Here is a 13900-nt window from a genome sequence, read left to right on the forward strand (position 1 = left end):
TCGGTCCTTCCCGTTCACTGCAATTTACAACACAACAGTAGCGTCGATTGCGGCGTTTCTTCGTAGCGCGCGGAGCTATCGCGGTTGCCGTCGTTTCCGCCATCAGTCTGACGAATGAGCCAGCAAGCGCTTTATGGCAGTTCGGCGGCGCGTCCGACTAGCGTAGAAATTCATAGCTCTCTGTCTGGGTGTTAAATGCGCAAAACACTCGCCATATGGACCAAAATCTAGTTAAATCGTTGTTTCACAGTCGCTAGCTGCATAGGCAACTTAGCAAGGGAGTCGGGCTTCGCACTACTCAATTACTGCCTCTTCGCACCGGCAGGCGGCGCTACGCGTCTTGCAAAACTCGAGAGTCTGACGTCCATACCGCGCGTCGTAGGGGAAACGTAACAATGCGGAATTCATATTTTAGGCTGAATGATACTGAGCTGTTCTTGCTCATCTATTGAGATGGTGTGATTATATGTCTGATATTGTATCTCGTGTTGAGGTTTTCGGGCACGGTGCCAATGTGAAAGGGTGCTTATGTGTACGAACTCGGTGAATTGTCAAGCGGCGAGTTATGCATCGGAATCGAATATAACGGCTAAGATGTGGAATTACAGTTGCAGCGGCGTTTTGCATAAGCTTACTGTTTTGGACATGCTTGCGCATTTGCTGATATGAGCTGGTGCTTCAGAGTTATGTCATAAGAACCGTTACGTCACCCTTCCTCTGGGGGTTACAAGCGTAATCTATGCATTTTGCTACTGCATGGCAGATCAGAATGTTTTTATCACTTTAATATTTTACAGCGAAGTTGCATATATCTACCGTCCAAGGAAATTTTCGTGTCGTTGGCGTGGTAAGCAAAAAACTCCACATACGTGGGCCGATCCCGGAGATAGTGCAATGCCGGGCCGACCCGCGGCGTAAGTGACGCAGGCGCTAAGCTCTCCCCATACGTGGGCCGATGCCGTAGATAGCGCAATGCCGGGCGGATCCGCAGCGCAGGTGAAGCAGGCGTTAAAGCGAAGCTGTAAGGTTTTCCAGAAAAAATGAGCGAACATGTGTACATAATGGCTTTCAACCCTCCGAATTCGAATATCGTATCGAAATTGAGCGAAAGAAAGCGCAAATATATTTTATTTCGACGAAAAGTGCAGCAGCGGACACGCCCAGCTCGCGCGTCTCGTTTCCGCCTGTGATTGGTCGGGCGCCTCGTGACGTCAACTCTAGTCACCGACCGCTGCCGCTACACATGAAGCGCGGTGCCAGGTAGTTTGGTGCTGTAATGGAAAATTAAGAGGTAATGGAAAATTTAGAGAGACTGCGTTTTTCTGAGGAGTTCGGCGTTACTCCCTACATGTACGAGCCGATTGCGAAGAGCCGGCCTCTCGAAGAAGCAAACGATGCTGGTGCGAGCAGTGCTTTCGACGCGAACGAAAGCAAAGTCTTGGGATCTCCTCGCGTTGGAAATGCTCTTTGGTGAGTATGTTTTTTGCAAAGCGATCTAGTGACCTCGCCGATCTTTCGCCGATATGGTGAGGTCGTTTCCGGTCAAACAACTGTAGTGTTGTGTTCCTGCATGCCTCCTCGTGGAACGTAAGCGGGGATGCGATCGTCGGCATTTGTGCGCTGTCCAAAGCTGTCGGCAATCTACAAAGACGGTTTAAACGCGTGAAAAGCTTCCCGGTTCATGCAGTACGTGTAGTGACCTTCATCTGTGCGCCATCCGCACACTACTCGTTCCGTCGGCCGCTGGTGCTCGTGCAACCGTAGGCTGCACAGAAAGGCGGCATGATCGGCCCACCACTTCAGTTGATGCTGCGCACGTTGACTACCACTCTACATACACGCAGACGCACTAACAAAGGAATGCAGGGTCGATCGAAGCAGATTACGATGGCACGCACGCAGAAACAAGCACGATCAGGCACGGTCGCGCAGGCTGCGAAGGAACAAAACACTAGAGTTGACGTCACAACACCGCGGTTTCCGGTCTCCGCTCGCATCGTCAGCGTCAGCAGCAGCGCGCGGCATTCGACGGGGGGCGGAGCTACAGCGCAATTTTAACCGACGATTACGTCGCTCCTAATTGAAAAAAAACCCAAATTTTGCCTACATGGTTTATAGGGTTCTCGCATCCGTATATGAGCGTCTTATTGAATTCGACAGACTCTTCAGCTTCCCTTTAAGCACTCCCCATATCTGCAGCTCACGCGAGTGTATACGGACGAGACGTTCATTTGAGGGATCGCCAGTCGTTTGTGCGCAGGCGCGAGTAAGAGCGGTTGGGAGAGAGAAAATCTGGGGGCTTTTGCTCCTTGAATATTGGCGGCGAGAACTTAAGGAGTCGCCATCTGTCGGAAGCGCCGCCCTCGCGTAGTATGAAGGATCACGCGCGGTCGCCGCGATGGAGTCTCCCGAACCGGCTTCTTACCTGAAAGGTCGGCAATCGCTGAGCACAAACTATGTGAAATATGTTCTTACAGTGGGCGGTCTGTGCAACCAAAGGGCGCATAACAGAACGAAGCCTCAATGCATGCGGCGATCACACGGGTTTGCGGTGACCGACTGCGCGTCTGTTTGCATGTCCGCGCAAAAATGTTTCGCTTTCACTGAGAGTGTTTTCGCACCGTACTGTGAGCTTTAGGCCGCAGCATATGAGCATTAACAGTCCACAAGCAATCATTATTGCGTGGACGTTATCAGAACTGTTCAAACACAATTTCGTTTTAACAAGGGACCTCGACGCCTACGGCGACTGTGATGTGCCGTCGCGACAATTCAGTATTTTTTTCTTCTATATTCTTGGACGTTTCAATATTATGTGTAAAGTTGCTTCGCACTGTATACTGTCAGCGGCCTATTTCGCACTGCTTCTTTTTCGTAATCCAGTGCGTTAATTCGTAACACAAACATGACCATATGCCGTGCTTTTCTTTAATATGCGTCTTACCGCTCCCTTTCGTTCCAGTGAACTTGCAAGTGTCTAGAATCAACAAGTTCATAGACCAAACCGTCCTGACATTAGGCGGACAGCGGGCGCGGGCGAGTGTCTCAGTGCGCGTTTTCTGCCACTCGCCGAACATCGCGCAGTCCCGGCGCCATAGCAGAAATCTTCCTCGCGTGTGTGCTTGCTGCATAACCGAGTTGTAGCCGATGGCTGTCTGCCGGTTCTAAGTTTCGCCAGCCATGCTTCACGCAGCTCCTTGCCCTAGCTGCGGTACGTGTGAATGAGGCTTACACCGGGGCTCTGTTGCGTACGTCCGGCACAGCGGCACTGAGCATTAGCCTACCATGCTGCACGCCTCCAAAGGCAGCCACTACCTATTATAGTAGTTTAAGATGTTGTCAAGTTGACACCGAAGGCGGTAAAGCCTCACCACGTAATCTGAACTGCGGCGCAGGTGGGACATTAAGCTTTCGTTTTCAGCTCGCTTCGGCGCTTCCATAGCAGACGACGCGGCCGCTGTGTCACGGCCGCGTCGTCGCGGCTCCCTCATGTCACGTCACGCCGACGGTGGCGCCAGCTTTTCCAGTGTTTTCCAGTGTCCGCCATGACTTACTTAGCACGAGCGCCGCAGGTTCGAGAAAGTCCGTCCGACACAACGGTCGCCAAATCGGGCGTCAGTGCCCATTGCTTCATTTATTTTACCGCGCTGGCAGCCAACGTCCCAGCCACGATGAACAAACTCGACCCCACTCCGCAATACCGGCACGTCTAGGGAAAACGCCTACAACACGCGCTAAGAAACCTCCTCCGTAGTGCCTAGACAGAGTCATATATTCAAGGAGCAAAAGCCCCCAGATTTTCTTTCTCGCGCCCGCTCTTACTTGCGCCTGCGCACAAACGGCTAGCGATCCCTCAAATGAACGTCTCGTCCGTTAATCCCACTCGACGAGGCATGGAGGAAGGAAACTGAGGAGAGGCCCTACCCCCTCCACGCGCTAGGAGAAAAGTGTGGAGGTAATGACGCAAAGGTTCTCCTTTTTTTTTTTGCTGTTTTTTTTTCTTTGTTGCAGCGGCCACGCCTTTCGGGCCACAATGGCGGTTTCGTTTTTGTTCTGTGTGCTTACACGTTTTCCTCCGTAGGTTTCATACAGTGGCAAAGGCGCCGTGCGGGCAGGTTTGCGTTGGTCTCCGTGTTTTGTTGCGCTGCGTTATCTGGACCGTGCTCTACCGGATGTTGATGTGGCCAAGTGGGACAGGAGGAACTGACGTTCGTAAAATGAACGCGCATGCAGCGCTGTACGCAATGTACCGCGCCACGGCAATGGCAACGAACGAAGGAATATCCGCGGAAAATTTTGCCCTCTTCGGCGGGATCATGCTAACGTGCTAACGATTGTTTAGTATTTTTATTCTTTATTTATTCTTTATTCAAGAATTACCCCGCATTGCCCGAAAGCGTTATAGCAGGGGGGTTACAGCAGGGAAAAAAACAAATCTTCATTCGTACAGCACACTTGCTCTTCACACAGCTGATTCCACTCCACAATAGTTCTGACAAAAAAGGAATCCGCAAACAAGAACGTCCTGGCACGGTATTCGCGGATTTTAAGTGAATGGTCATTACGCCTAGAAATATAATGTGGTTCTTTCAAGTAGCTTTTACTACTAATTCCAGTCTTATTATTAAATATGAGGTATAAAAACTTCAGTCTCAACTTTTTCCGTCTAGAAGAAAGCAGTTCCCAATTCAATTCAAGTTTCATTTTAGTACAACTTTCTCTCCGCCCATACCGCCCCAGGACGAACCTAGCAGCTCGGTTTTGAATTCTTTCCAGCTTATCAATCAAGTTCTTTTGCGCGGGGTCCCAGACGGCACAGGCGTATTCCAAGATTGGTCTAACACATGTTAGGTAAGCAGTTTTCTTCAAGTTCGGCTGTGAACATTTCAAGTTCCTCTGAATAAAATTGAGTGCCCTACCAGCTTTTACAATGACGTCATCCACATGAGCAGACCATGAGCAGTCGGATGATAGCGTCACACCTAGATATTTGTATTGCTGCGGAGCACGCGGGTCCGAGCAGTACGGTTGCGCGCAGCGCGGTGTGGTTTCGCGAGAAATGTAAACGAGAGAGGAGAGCTGGCCCGATAGGCGGAGCAACGCCATGAGCAACGCCAACTTCCGGCTTCAGTTTAGCTTCACAAAGAGTGACGTCAGGGCCTCTCCTGAGTTTCCTTCCTGCGTGCGACGAGGTGAGCAACCATGGAGGAAGGAGAGGAACTCTTTTTTTTTTTACAGGATGTGACGTCACATTGTTGCTTCTTTTTGCTTTTTGAAATAGCTACTCTCGAACGTAGATTAGTCATTGTCTTCGTGTCGCCTGCAAGACGTTCTGCGCGCGCTTTTGCGCGTGTCGAAGGGGCCCAAACGTGCGCGATATTCATGCGAGCGCAGTTTGACATGTGCAGTCGTGGGCTTGAACTCTGTGACATTTGCTTTCGCCGTATGTGAATTAACTGTTTGCCGACACGTAAACCGCCGCTGTACTTAAGTGAATACCTTGTTTTTTTTTTCGGTCCTGAAATAAAAATGGCGCGTCGCTTCGTTGGCGACTTCAATCGAATGCGGTTGCTGCGCATAGCAGGCGATTTAATTGCGCAATACGTGCTGCAATGTCGGTGTGAACAAAGACAAACTTATCCTTTGAGCCTTACTTGCGTCAGTCAGTCGTTTACCAAATGCGTCACTGTTATCCACTGCACGTTTCTTGATATGCACTAACGATCTGCTTCAAATATCGACGAAGCGTCTATTCATCGTGCAGCTTATTCTATGCTTTATTGTTTCTTTTTCAGTGCGCCTTTTTTTTTCTTACGACTCGCGGTGGGAAGCAGGGTTACGGCCGTGAAAGTTTTCCTTTCGAGCAAACCTTCTCAATTTGCAGTTTTCGCTCATGTTCACGGGATAGAAAATTGCAATGTTATATTCGCCGCTATATTTTTTGATTCCCTGTGACCTAGATTTAAGCTCCCTCAGGTTGTATTAACGCGCAGAGGCTTTTAGCAAAAATAGTTGTCACCTGAAAAAATCAATGCAGTGCGCCAGTTCTTTTGGAATTGTGATATTTGTGAAATTGATTAAATTTTACCCTAGTCATGCTAAAATACTTACCGGTCAGACGCTTGAACTTCTGAAGAAGTATTTGCAAACTTTTTCTTCCAATTCACCATTGTAACTGTCGCCTCTCGGAAGTATGAGTGTGGTTTTTGCAAAGGCAAGCGCAGAAGCGTTGCGGAAAAAGGAGGCGTGGACAGGAGAGACGCTCAGTAACAACTAAGCATATTTTCATAGACAAACCACCAGGAACGTTATTGCGCATGCGCTGGCATCGAGAATTGTTAAAAAATGTTTTAATTTTTTTAATATAATATTCGCCTAACAACGGGGCATGCATCACTAGCTCACTAATGACAGCTATAGTGTAGGTGATAGCAACAACGGCGCGTTCAAGTGGCCTGATAGAAGTCATTCAAAAAAAAAACTTCGGAGGGAGGGGGACTGCTGCCTCACCTCTACCATTGTTAACTTTGACAGTAATATTCACATATAGAAAAAGGGTATATGTATTGAATAACGTGTGACACCCATTATGTTTGAAATTTTCTTAGCCAAATTTGGCTGTTTGCTTCAGCAAGAATTGAACCAGGACATTGGTCTTAATGTTCATAAATATGTGGATGATTTTCTTGTCTCTTTATATGTTCCGCATAATGACATTAGTACTGCAGTAGCTGAGCGAATGTTCCTTTGTTTTAAACAATGCTCGCTCTGGTCATCTTTCACAATGGAAGTTTCTGACAATGACCCGGCCATTCTATTTTTTAGAGTTAGCACTCTATTTTAACTGCGACAAACACCTTTGTTGGGCATATTTGCCACGTTCTAAGGCGATTTTACCTTTTGACTCCTCTCACACCAAACTCGTAAAACGGGATGTAGCTTCGTCGTGCCTCAAGTCATCCCTGACCAAGTCTTGTGCACACAGGGTCGGTCACAGTTTTGACCTACAAGTGTCTCGTCTGAAAGCCTCGGGATTCCCTTCGAGTGTGCTAGTCGCAGTGGGTTCAACTCTTTTAAAGAAGCTCCAGACTCCACCCGATCCTATTCCATGCCAGCTGCCAAATAAGTTTGTCGTGATGCCATATGTCCACACGATTTCATGTGAAATTTAATAAGAGGTACAAATTGAAGGTCATACAGGTCTACGCCCCTACATCCTGTCATGATGACCAAGAAGTCGAAAGCTTCTATGAAGACTTGGAATCGGCAATCGGTAAAGTCAAAACAAAATACGCCGTACTGATGGGCGACTTCAATGCCAGGGTAGGCAAGAAGCAGGCTGGAGACAAGTCAGTGGGGGAATATGGCATAGGCTCTAGGAATAGCAGGCGAGAGTTATTAGTAGAGTTTGCGGAACAGAATAATATGCCGATAATGAATACCTTCTTCCGCAAGCGGGATAGTCGAAAGTGGACGTGGAGGAGCCCGAATGGCGAGACTAGAAATGAAATAGACTTTATGCTCTGCGCTAACCCTGGCATCATACAAGACGTGGACGTGCTCGGCAAGGTGTGCTGTAGTGACCATAGCATGGTAAGAACTCGAATTAGCCTAGACTTGAGGAGGGAACGGAAGAAACTGGTACATAAGCCGATCAATGAGTTAGCGGTAAGAGGTAAAATAGAGTAATTCCGGATCAAGCTACAGAACAGATATTCGGCCTTAACTCAGGAAGAGGACCTTAGTGTTCGAGATATAAACGACATTCTTATGGGCATCATTAAGGAGTGTGCAACAGAAGTCGGTGGTCACTCCGCTAGACAGCATGCCAGTAAGCTATCGCAGGAGACGAAAGATTTGTTCAAAAAACGCCAATGTATGAAAGCCTCTAACCCTACAGCTAGAATACAACTGGCACAACTTTCCAAGTTAATCAACAAGCTTAAGACAGCTGACATAAGGAAGTATAATATGGATAGAATTTAACAAGCGCTCAGGAACGGATGAAGCCTAAAAGCAGTGAAGAAGAAACTAGGAATAGGCAAGAATCAGATGTGAGCGTTAAGAGACAAAGCCGGCAATATCGTTACTCATATGGACGAGATAGTTCAAGTTGCTGAGGAGTTCTATAGAGATTTATACAGTACCAGTGGCACCCACGACGATAGTGGAAGAGAGATTAGCCTAGAGGAATTCGAAATCCCACAGGTAACGCCAGAAGAAGTAAAGAAAGCCTTAGGAGCTATGCAAAGGGGGAAGGCAGCTGGGGAGGATCAGGTAACAGCAGATTTGTTGAAGGATGGTGGTCAGATTGTTCTAGAGAAACTGGCCACCCTGTATACGCAATGCCTCATAACCTCGAGCGTACCGGAATCTTGGAAGAACGCTAACATAATCCTAATCCATAAGAAAGGGGACGCCACAGACTTGAAAAATTATAGACCGATCAGCTTACTGTCCGTTGCCTACAAAGTATTTACTAAGGTAATCGCAAATAGAATCAGGAACACCTTAGACTTCTGTCAACCAAAGGACCAGGCAGGATTCCGTAAAGGCTACTCAACAATAGACCATATTCACACTGTCAATCAAGTGATAGAGAAATGTGCAGAATATAACCAACCCTTATATATAGCTTTCATTGATTACGAGAAAGCGTTTGATTCAGTCGAAACCTCAGCAGTCATGGAGGCATTACGGAATCAGGGTGTAGATGAGCCTTATGTAAAAATACTGAAAGATATCTATAGCGGCTCCACAGCCACCGTAGTCCTCCATAAAGAAAGCAAAAAAATCCCAATAAAGAAAGGCGTCAGGCAGGGAGATACGATCTCTCCAATGCTATTCACAGCGTGTTTACAGGAGGTATTTAGAGACCTGGATTGGGAAGAATTGGGGATAAGAGTTAATGGAGAATACCTTAGTAAATTGCGACTCGCTGATGATATTGCCTTGCTTAGTAACTCAAGGGACCAATTGCAATGCATGCTCACTGACATGGAGAGGCAAAGCAGAAGGGTGGGTCTAAAAATTAATCGGCAGAAAACTAAAGTAATGTTTAACAGTGTCGGAAGAGAACAGCAGTTTACGATAGGTAGCGAGGCACTGGAAGTGGTAAGGGAATACATCTACTTAGGGCAGGTAGTGACCGCGGATCCGGATCATGAAACTGAAATAATCAGAAGAGTAAGAATGGGCTGGGGTGCATTTGGCAAGCATTCTCAGATCATGAACAGCAGGTTGCCATTATCCCTCAAGAGAAAAGTGTATAACAGCTGTGTCTTACCAGTACTCACGTACGGGGCAGAAACCTGGAGGCTTACGAAAAGGGTTCTACTTAAATTGAGGACGACGCAACGAGCTATGGAAAGAAGTAATGATGGGTGTAACGTTAAGGGATAAGAAAAGAGCAAATTGGGTGAGGGAACGAACGCGAGTTAATGATATCTAAGTTGAAATCAAGAAAATGAAATGGGGGCATGGGCAGGACATGTAACGAGGAGGGAAAATAACCGATGGTCATTAAGGGTTACGGACTGGATTCCAAGGGAACGGAAGCGTAGCAGGGGGCGGCAGAAAGTTAGGTGGGCGTATGAGATTAAGAAGTTTGCAGGGACAACATGGCCACAATTAGTACATGACCTGGGTAGTTGGAGAAGTATGGGAGAGGCTTTTGCCCTGCAGTGGGCGCAACCAGGATTATTATTATTATTATTATTATTATTATTATTATTATTATTATTATTATTATTATTATTATTATTATTATTATTATTATTATTATTATTATTATATATGTTTCCACTTCATTTCGCCTGCTGGCACCTTGAAGGAGATCGCCAGACAAGCCGCTGAGATTAGATTGTTAAAGACTTCCCGGTCTCCTCAATTCAGTCTGAGTACATATGTAATATATATTTCCCTAACACTGTTGGTCCATATTAACGTCCAATAATTGCCTTGTTTCCTTTTCTCGGAAAGTCGGTTGGTTCACCTGGGGCTGGTGCAGCTTTTAAAGGAAACACGCTTATTCCAGTCAGGAGTTTTCACTTTTTCAATGAGTGCATTTAGAATATTTGATAATTTTTCTCTTACATGTATGTGTTTGCTATATATGTCTACGTACCCTTAGATTTACCTAGAAGTGCATTGGTCATATGCATCTCCTTCACACCACGCAGTCAATAAACATGGTTTATTTCTCTATAGTATTGTTTTCTTTCATCATTGTCCCTGATCGATATTCCACAAGCAATAAGAGCGCGTAATATGACCCGATATCAATAAAATTTTATTGCAGATTTTCCGTCTGTCCGGTACACTGGGCGGCAGGTACATAATGGACAAGCTGGGCCTAAATCCCACAATCTCCTCGGTGGGACGAACCCCCTGCCATAAATAGCAAAACGACAACTGATCACTAAACCTATTCCTAAAGACATGCTCCCAGGAAGGCACGACAGTCGTCGTATACGGCCAGCGCAAAGCAGTTGTGGGATAAGTATAAGGACGACCACTCCGTTGCATATGTGGATGCGGCCGGCGCAGGGTAACCGAAAATACGTTGCGAGCGTAGTGACCGAGAGCGGCCCCATTTTAAACGCGGCCACGGTCGAGGCCTTCTCCGCACTTGACGCGGAGGAGACTGCGATCGCTCTAGCCATCACGAATGACTTCGTTCATACAACCATGAGCGATTCAAAAAGCGCGAACTTAAATTACAGTAAAGGCGCTGTTAACAAAAGTATGCAATAAATCTTAAACAATTATTGCCACACTTTCTATCAAGCGGACAGACTTATCAATCTAGTATACATGGCTCCCCACCCACTCCGGAAATCCTGGGAACGAGGAAGCGCGCCGCATAGCACGAGGGTTAACAAGCCGGGAGGCGCGCCACGCTGACTCGGATTCTCCGGGTGCGGCGGTGACCACATATAACGAATTCACAAACTTGTATAAAGAAATGAGGCGCACTTATCCGGCGACTCATCGGGACCTTGCCAGAGCGCAGGCCATCGTCCTCCGCCAGCTTCCGACAGACTCTTTTCTCAGCCTACATATACTGGCGATTATCACCAATGGGGAATTTAACCCCATGTGTCAAAATTGTAACCTCAACTGAATTGGCAACACAAGACCACATACTCTGGGGAGGGTTCATCTCCCCTAAAAACGCTCTTGCCAGCCCGCTCTAAACTTACCTGGGATGCCTTACTTAGGACTGCTACCGAGCTCGGGGGACAACTGAAAATCGTCACTTCGGCCGAGGGAGTCGCCCACAGCGGGGGCCACCCTGAGATCCCGCCATGATATTCAATAATGATGTTGTAACCACCTTTCGTAGCTTCATGTTACAGATAGGTGGCTTCTAGCTGTGACGAAAATTAGTTACTTTTAAAAAACAGTGTTAAAAGTAGCAGTTCACCTGGCTAAAACTACAATTGGTACCGGCCGGCAAGAATCGCTGGCGCACCAAAGCAAGTAAAGCCATAAAGAATTTTACTACACACACTTTCTGCGGGAAAAAATTGGAGGACGCTTAAGCTCCGCCTTCAAGAGTGGAACGTGATAGCGTAATCGCACCCCGTTGGCACCGCCCACTCATTCGCTCGGCATGCTCTTGAGTCACACAAAGCCGAAACGTGCGCCTGAGCAAGCGGAACGAACCGAAGAACTCGGTGTCTCGGAGGGAGAAACGATCTGCGCGAGCCAAACGTCGTGATCGGCACGGACAGCCGGGCCGCGACGCGCCATGAAGGCAGACGCGATCATGGCGCTGACGCCTCGATGGGATCGTCCTCTAGAAGCGGGCGAGTGGCGCGCCAGCTGTCGGGGCAGCGCCGTACATTGCGAGGAGGGGATCTTCTGCGTTTGCCGCAAGATGGCTCTGCGCGCGCGCCAAGCGCAGATGAAATGTAGCGGAAACGTACTTCGCTACGCGTTTAACTGCGACTTTTGTAATTTACATGCTCATAATTACCGATATACACCGCAGTATAACTTTCTACGGCACGTTTTTAAGGCAACACCGCATTCACTAGAGGCGCTTTTGTCCCGCTTTGAAGCAGCGAGGAAAAAGAAACTCATGGCTGAGTGGGAGCGTCTCCGTCTCCCACTCCGGAGACCGTGGTTCGATTCCCACCCAGCCCACCTTGCAAGTTGTTTTTATTTATGAATTGCCTTCCGCCATTTTTCGGTCACGGCCGACGACACCGGCTTGTCTGCGACACGAGCTCCTTAACGCAGTCGCGTTAAAACCGGGTGTCCGCCAGCGTCCGCGCAACGAACGCGCGATAGTGTTGGGCTGCTGAGCACGAGGTCGCGGAATCGAATCCTGGCCACGGCGGCCGCATTTCGATGGGGGCGAAATGCGAAAACACCCGAGTACTTAGATTTAGGTGCACGTTAAGAACCCCAGGTGGTAGAAATTTCCCGCTACGGCGTGCCTCATAATCAGAAAGTGGTTTTGGCACGTAAAACCCCATAATTTTTTTCTATATGTATGGTCCAAGTGGGCAGTAGAAGATGATTCGAACGGGGCTAGATAGTATATTTAATTCATTGCCGTAAATCCCCAGCGTGAGAAATATCAATTATCACTCTACGCAGTGTTTTTCTTTTCGTTCTGTTTTAGTCAAGCAGCTACGTATTACGTGAAATTTGTTATTGTTTCATGGTAGTTCTTGAACGTTGCATGTTAGTGCAGTAATAAGCTCTATATATACAGGAAAAACGATGCTCGTCCAAAGTGAAGATGGCAAGGCAATTGCTCACCAAAAGTCGGTGAGTGATTGCCTTGCTAATGCAAGGATGATAGCTCGCCGGTTTTCATTCCATACTTCTGCGACAATATTTTTTCCTTGGAACTTTGTGCGTACGAGTAATTGCGATTATGATGTACTTTTTTTACATGCATGTGCTTTATCATCATTGTAATTCCTCTCCGTTCGTCTTAAGAGGAAGCTTTAGCTCGAGTGCTTTTATCTAAATACATGTAAAAGTAGAATTCGTTTTCCTCGGTAACCACTGCACCAAATTTGACAAGGTTTGTTACATTTAAAAGGAGAACTTAAAATTTAGTGACTGTTGGTTTCGGATTTTTCATTTAGGTCGTCAATTTTTTATTAAAAATTGGCAAACATCGAAAGTTTTCAAAGAACGAAACTATCAAGTTTACAACTCTGTAATTCAGCAACGAAAATTGATAATAGAATCCCGTGAATTTCATCTAATAGTACATCTAAAGCGGACGAAATTAATATGTTACACATGAATCTAAAAAAATTTAGTAATATGTAAATATAGCTTTTGCAGAACCCTTGTAAACAACGTAACAAATTTAGTAAGATATAAAATGACGTATTGAATTTGTCCGCTTTCAATGGTCTAATGGATTCCGTTTACAGAACCGCGATATCTGTTTTTATGCAGAGCTATGAATCTGCAAACTTCGTGCTTCTATTTTTTTCAACCTTTCACATTTGTGAAAATCTTATTAACAAAATTTAGGACCTAAATCGAAATTGCGCTTGCAACAGTCACTAGAATTTAACTTTCTCTCTCAAATGCAACGTATCTCATTAAAATCGGTCCAGGGGTTATCTCAGAAAAACGTTTTATCGTTTTACATGTATTTGAATAGGCCGCGTCGGAGTTGGGCCCGAGCTATAGCTTCCTTTTAAGTCATCACATTGTACTTTGCTCACGCATATTTTCCAGCTGTAATGAGAAAAAACACCTGCGTTTGATATACATAATAGGTGCTTGTGGTACTGTTACGCCCATTTTTATTTCTTTTTTTTTCTTTTTATTTCAGTGGTGGTTTGACAAAGAGTTCTTGCCAGTTTGTAAAGATATACATATAATTGTTCTGCTGACTTCCTGTTCTGATGTATAG

General features: G+C 46.5%; 1 long non-coding RNA gene across 1 annotated transcript in view; it reads right to left on the reverse strand.

Moving 5' to 3' along the window:
- The window catches only part of LOC142579769 (uncharacterized), a 30312-nt gene that overhangs the window by 14998 nt on the left and 1414 nt on the right, over positions 1–13900 (reverse strand). The window lies entirely within an intron of this gene.

This window comes from Dermacentor variabilis, chromosome 4 (assembly GCF_050947875.1).
Source record: "Dermacentor variabilis isolate Ectoservices chromosome 4, ASM5094787v1, whole genome shotgun sequence".
NCBI classification, from domain to species: domain Eukaryota; kingdom Metazoa; phylum Arthropoda; class Arachnida; order Ixodida; family Ixodidae; genus Dermacentor; species Dermacentor variabilis.